This window comes from Rana temporaria, chromosome 4 (genome assembly GCF_905171775.1).
Source record: "Rana temporaria chromosome 4, aRanTem1.1, whole genome shotgun sequence".
Taxonomy (NCBI): Eukaryota; Metazoa; Chordata; class Amphibia; order Anura; family Ranidae; genus Rana; species Rana temporaria.
Window position 1 is genome coordinate 4,200,955 of NC_053492.1, and position 7,345 is coordinate 4,208,299.

The 7,345-nt window shown below is 44.1% G+C and overlaps 1 long non-coding RNA gene across 1 annotated transcript; it reads right to left on the minus strand.

Moving 5' to 3' along the window:
* Positions 1-2,685: 2,685 nt before the first annotated feature.
* On the minus strand, positions 2,686-6,655 carry LOC120935833. Its single transcript, XR_005748525.1, has 3 exons — positions 6,615-6,655; positions 6,374-6,509; positions 2,686-2,721 (listed from the first exon to the last, which is right to left on the minus strand). It is a non-coding gene; the product is annotated as an uncharacterized LOC120935833 (long non-coding RNA).
* Positions 6,656-7,345: the final 690 nt, after the last annotated feature.

The following is a 7,345-nucleotide window of genomic DNA, read 5'->3' on the forward strand; positions in this document are numbered from 1 at the left end:
CTCTACACACTGTAACTCTAACTGACTAACCTCCCTGCTCTATCTTCCTGCAATAAATGACACTCTCTCTCTCTCTCTGTCTGTCTTCTCTTAACCACTGCAACACACTACACAAGGCCGACCTGCAGGTGGCCTTTTATAGTGTGGGGCGTGTACTAAACCCCCTGAGCCATAATTGGCCAAAGCCACCCTGGCTTTGGCCAATTATGGCTTTCCGTTTTTTTCAAGCTGTGATTGACCAAGCATGCGGGTCATAGGGCATGCTTGGCCAATCATCAGCCAGCAATTCACTGCGATGCCGCAGTGAATTATGGGCCGTGACACGCGACTCGATTTTTGGCACGAACGGCACATAACGTTCGTATTTCGACAAACTGTCGAACATACAATGTTCGACTCGATGACACAAAGCTCATCCTTAGTCACCAATGTAAGGGACCACTACACTGACATAAGGGGATCCTTCTTCCATTGGTCACTAATGTAAGGGACCACTACACTGACCACTGATATAAGGGGATCCTTCTCTCATTGATCACCAATGTAAGGGCCCACTACACTGACCACTGATATAAAAATATCCTTCTCTTATTAGTCAATGATGTAAGAAACCACTACACTGATCACTGATATAATGGATCCTTCTCCCATTGTTCACCAATGTAAGAGAAGACTCCACTGACCATTAATATAAGAGTCTTCTCTTACTAGTCACCAATGTAAAGGATCACCACACTGATAAAAGGGGATCATTCTCCCATTTGACACCAATGTAAGTTACCACTAAACTGACAAATGGGTTTGTACTGAAATATGGCAGCTTCCTACTCATGCTGGTTGTTTGGGGGCCACAACTGCCGTTGCATCGGAAACATGGTGAGACAACAAATACAGCGGGATGTTGGAGGAGCTGTTGATGTCAGTGTGGAAATGGACAGAACACGGGATGATGACACTGAAAGAACAATGTGGCTTCATTCTACGATATTTCAAGGAGAGAACGGTACAGGATAGAATTTTGTCTCTAATTAATGTCAGTAAAAAACCCAGAGAAAGCCTGTTCTGTGTTCTGAAAGAGCAGATGGAACACTTCTCCTGGTGTGTTCTTATTATTATTACTACTATATACCTAGTGACTGTGAAACTGACATGGTTCTAATACTCTACCTGACCACGGCACTCTATACACAGGACTGTATATGACATGTTCCTGACCACCGCACTCTATACACAGGACTGTATATGACATGTTCCTGACCACCGCACTCTATACACAGGACTGTATATGACATGTTCCTGACCACTGCACTCTATACACAGGACTGTATATGACGTGTTCCTGACCACCGCACTCTATACACAGGACTGTATATGACATGTTCCTGACCACTGCACTCTATACACTGGGCTGTATATGACATGTTTCTGACCACTGTACTCTATAATATGAGGGTTTCATTTGGATTTTGTGCAGAATGGGAACATCAAGATTATCTTTGAACTCATAAGTCCATGAGTATGATGTCAGTCATCAGTATGAAACCATGCCTAAGGGGTCTATATATAAAAAATTTGTTGGACAAATGTGAAGAGCTGTGATATATTTGGGCCATAATCTAATTAACACAGTGATTTTCTTTGATCATCAGCTCCATCTAGTGGTCATAATGGAGGTATATTTCTTGAAATACCTCCATCAGTAAAAAGAGCATCACACAGCATTATGGCCACTAGATGGAGCCAATTATCAGAGAAAATATGTAAGATAATTGTCATGGCTGGGCAAATGTGCATCACATTAATTCTAAGTTTTTTTCTTCAAAATAGAACTCTTTTGTGAAATCTTACACCACAAAATGTACTCAGCCAATGAAAGGTAATGACTCCATTTTTATTTTTCTACTGCTATCAATGGCCAACACGGTACAACACTTCATCCATGTCTTTGGTGATCTCTGATCTCCTTATGCAGTGTTTCTTACATGATGAAGATCAGCCATGGAGTATATCTGAGGTGTATATCAGGGTGTGCTTCTTCCCCACATGAGAGCTGTGATGTCCAGCAACATTCATATACAAGACATTTCCCGCACTCAAGGCACTAATACACCTCAAGGGTTGTGTGGGATCCCTGATGTACAGGAAGACAGGACTTCAGTGAAGAGCAATTCCCTCACTCAGGACAGGAAAGTTGCTTCTTCCCCATGTGAGATCTCTGATGTCTGTAAAGACTGGACTTATCTGCAAAACATTTCTGACACTTAGGACAGGAATACGGCTTCTCCCCTGTGTGCAATCTTTTATGGCTGTAAAGAGTGGACTTCCTTGAAAAGCATTTCCTACACTCTGGACAGCTATATGGCTTCTCCCCTGTGTGAGATCTCTGATGTGTGTAGAGACTGGACTTCTGTGAAAAACATTTCCCACACTCAGGACAGGAAAATGGCTTCTCCCCTGTGTGAGATCTCTGATGTCTGGAAAGACTGGACTTCACTGAAAAATATTTCCCGCACTCAGGACAGGAAAATGGCTTCACCCCCATGGGTTCCTCAGGATAAGAGGAATACGATGGTCCATCTACACAGTGTGGTGCCGGATGGACATTTGAGGTAGTCGGGTTTTCTCCTGGACTATACTGTGTGATGTCGTCATCTTCTACTTTACAGTCTGGAGACAAAGTGAGACAATCCTCTGAGGTTTTCCTCATCTCCCGTCCATCTACTAAAATAGAAATAAAAAGATTATTACTAGACATGAGCAGATTGGTTCCCCTAAACCAGGACTCCTCCCACATCAGGCAGCTTTGTCTCGGAGGATCTTACAATTCCCCCTCCTCGACTCTCCTCTGACGTCAGCTCCCCACTGATCTCAGCCCCGCCCGCTGCTACCTTGAGGGAACAGAGGATAGAAGCAGCGGTGAGGAGAGCCGAGCTGCACTGTCTGTGAAAGGTAGAAAAAGGTATATAACCTGCTGCAGCAATAATGACATTAATAAAGCCCCAAAAAATATATATAAATAAAATGAGAGGCATGAGAAGAAGACTCATCTGGGTCACTGAGGATTATATGGAACTGCCTCCTCCCAGCCACGTATTACTCCTAAGGGTTCTTGGGATGGAAAAACCATCTGTTAAGGGTCCACGTATGTCTTGCTCTGCTTCAATGCCTCCAAAGCTTCCAGAATACTCCTCTTCCTCCCGCTGCTTTGCCTTGAGTGCCCTGTCCATAATGCCACGCAGTCTGCTCCAGTAGGAACACAACAGGGATTGTGTCACTGATGCATGCATTGTCACGTCTCACCATACTTATGGCCTCCTCAAATGGTGACAGTACAGTGCATGCTTTATGAGCAGCCATTGGCGTGGGGGAAAAAAGCAGAGCCTGCCTGAGCCTATCTTTGTGCCATAATCACACAGGTACTCGATGACGACCCTCTGCTGCATATGCAGCCGCTGGCGGACATGTCACATCTGGCGGACATGTCACAATCCAGGCGGTTTACGGGAATTCCCGTTGAATTTCAGCCAACCGAGCACTGGCTGTATATGACCACTTGAAATGGCTACAGACTCTTCTGGCCTGCGTTAGCAGATCTTCCAACCCTGGGTACCTATTTAGGAAACACTGCACCACCAAATTGGGGACATGTGGCAGGAAACTTTCCCTGCCACAGGGCAGACAGGAGGTTTGTCTCACACAACTATCTTTGGCTCCAGCTGGCGTGGTGTGAACCACCACTGTGCCTGCCCCTGTAGAGCTGCTAGAATCTCTGCTCCGGTGTGACTCCTGTGTCCTAGACAGACCAGCTGAAGCACTGCATGGCACCTTTCAGCCTGACTCATTGAATAGCCCCTTGAACACTTAGGGGTACTTTTAGTTCACTGGACAATTCAGCAGAGGAGGGCATGGAGGAGGGGGAGGAGCTGACAAATCCTGCATCAACACTACTAGCTGTATGGAGATCCTCCATGATGGCTGCCTCTTTGGGGTTGTACCTCACCCTTACTTTCCTCCTCTACGCTATCTGGCACCCAAGTCACGTCAGTGACCTCATCATTATAACTGGAGACAACTTGGCAATATGCTGCGGCTGGGAAAACATGACTGCCAATTTGTGTACCAGTGTTCTCCCCTCTCTGTAGGCTCATGTTCCTACCTTCCTCAACCTCAGAACCAACATCTGAAACAAGTAATGGCTGTGCATCATCAAGGAGCAAGTGGCTGACACTGTGCTCATATAACTCAGCTGACTCCTCCATGCCTGATGCTGGGGCTATGGCAGGAGTAGCTGTGGACAAGGAGGCCCCTCTGGCAGCTGCAGTGGACTGCACACTAGTCTCTGCTTGGATGACGGAGGATGAGGATGGTTTAATAAGCCAGTCCACCACCTCCTCTGCATACTGTGGCTGGATGGCATAGACAACATCACTAAACCAGGGTTTGACAAATTTGCTTGGAATCTAGGAGCCAGCTAAAAAAGTTAGGAGCCAGAAAACGCGCCCCGTCCCGATGACCTTGCGCGCAGGAGCGAACACATACGCGAGCATGTAAACGGTGTTTAAACCACACATGTGAGGTATCGCCGCGATTGGTAGAGCGAGAGCAATAATTCTAGCCCTAGACCTCCTCTGTAACTCAAAACATGCAACCTGTAGATTTTTTTAAACGTCGCCTATGAAGATTTTAAAGGGTAAAAGTTTGTCGGCATTCTACGAGCAGACGCAATTTTAAAGCGTGACATGTTGGGTATGAATTTACTCGGCGTAACATTATCTTTCATAATATTAAAAAAAATGGGGATAACTTTATTTTTTAATTAAAAAAAGTGTAATTTTTTCCCAAAAAAGTGCGCTTGTAAGACCGCTGCGCAAATACAGCGTGACAGAAAGTATTGCAACGATCGCCATTTTATTCTCTAGGGTGTTAGAATAAAAAATATATAATGTTTGGGGGTTCTAATTAGAGGGAAGAAGATGGCAGTGAAAATGGTGAAAAATTACATTAGAATTGCTGTTTAACTTGTAATGCTTAACTTGTAATACCAACGCCCCCCTTCCAAGCCAAGTCGCCAGGACCCTATTTCTAGTCGCCATGGCGACCTGACGCCCGGGATTTCTCGAACCCTGCACTAAACAGAGGAAATTATGCCCTGCCTAAGGACCAACAACGTCCACCTTTGCCTGTGGACACATACGCTGCTGGCCCCCTTACAGTGCCATTGGAACGTCTGCCTCTCCTTGATGGCCTCCCAGACATGATGGGGGGCTTATTAACAAAATGTAGGAAAGATGTGTAAATGTGTAAGTTGATGCACTTTAATCCATGGAAAGTGGTGTTTGGTGCACTTGTAACGTGAGTATTCAATACACAGACACACTCCACTGATACACTACAATATACTTCAGTAAAACTGCACTGACACACTGCAATATACTGTGGTAAACTTGCACTAATGCATTTAAATATACTGCGTTGGTGGCCCCCGGTCTTCTCATCCTTCAGTTCTGCTATCCAAATTAATAATATGGCCAGAATCAATGATGAATATGTCAATATACAATTCTATGTAATGATAATTCTGCGCTATTATATCTGTGCCCTTTTGTTAAATTACTGAATATGTTCTTTTGATTAGAACTTAATTTGCCTTTATGTTATTGATTTAATGATGGGGTTCCGCCCCCTTTATGGAGTTGAATAAAATATTAGAAAAAAAATATATATATACACTGCGTTAAACCTGCAGTAATGCACTGATTTATACTGCGTTAAATGTACAATAACGCACTGATAAATACTGCGTTAAACATGCAGTAATGCACTGATATATACCACAGGAAACCTGCCTTGACAAATTAAACTGCCCCAAAATTAACAATGAATAGTCATACTACAATTACACCGAACTATCACCAGATTCACACTAAACTAATATTCTACACTGACAAAAGAATAGCACACTAATGCGCTAGTAGCATAGAACAGAGCCTTGTTCTATCTCTCTCCATGCCAATATCACACTGCAAACGGCCGCTATGGGGGAGAATATTTTTATAGAGCTGGGAGGGACAAAGAACAATGAACCATGATTGGACAGAGTCATCACTACTTTCTCCAATCACGGCTCTGACAGTGCTCTGTGCCCTGATTGGGCAAAGCTTTCATTGCTTCGGCCAATCAGGGCTTCCAATGCACTGTGCGGTGGCGCAGTGCATTGTGGTCATTTGGCGGGCCGAACAAACAGTCAAAAGCCCCGATTATTTGGGTGTTCGTCGAACGGGAGAACAGCCAATGTTGAGTCCGAACTCATGCTCTGGCTGAACCGTTCTCCCAACTCTATGGTGGAGGAATGTATTTAGTGTTAATGACCCACCTGTACTGATCTCTGTAGTAGTGTCTTCCTCTAGAATTAGCCTTATTATTCCATCCTCCTCCATAGACTGCTGATCATAGCTCACATAAGTCTCCTCTTCTTTAATCTTAACTTTTATATCTATCAGATCTTCTCCCTAAACCAAGAAAATGAGAGTAAATATCATCTGTAATATAAGATCACGTAAAAAATCCACACATAAATTCTACGAATCCATGATCTAGATGCCCATCCCACCAACCTTGTAACAGTGGGGGATGGTGTGACCTTCCTGTGTGGAATCCCGGGAATACAGAGGACGGGGACATCTCTCTGGTGGGTTCCTGGTATTAGGTGGCTCCATCATATCCTTGTGTCCTTCTGATAACTCCTCCATCACTCCATACTCCTCATCCTCCTCTTTATACTCTTCTTTAACATCAATATTATCATCCCCGAGGTTTCCACTCTGAATATATAATAAAACATTCATTGTAACAAACATGCTGTGTATAAATCAGAACTACCAATAATTGTCACTCATCTACCTGATGATGGTGAGGGATGGTGTGACCTTCCTGTGTGGATTCCCGGGAATACAGAGGACGGGGGAATTTCTCTGGTGGTGTATAAGATTAATACTTCAATGTTGTTATCAACATTTGTCCCACAACTCTGGCCACCTTACAATCAGCTTATTTCACTAGTGCACCTGTACACTCAAATACCGGGGCATTCATGTGACACCCTCTCCTCATTATACTAAGCTAACTTCCCCTCTTTATTTTGAGACTTACACTTATCCTTGCATTAATGGGTAACTTACTGTATAATATCTCCTGGCTAGGAAGGGTTAATGTCCTCAAAATGTTAATTGCCCCCTATTTGTACCTATTTGAGACTCTCCCAGGCCAGGTCCCTCTTTCTCGGCTGAAATTGCTCCCAAGTACCTTTGTTAAATGTTTATGGCACCATAAGACCCATCACATAGCA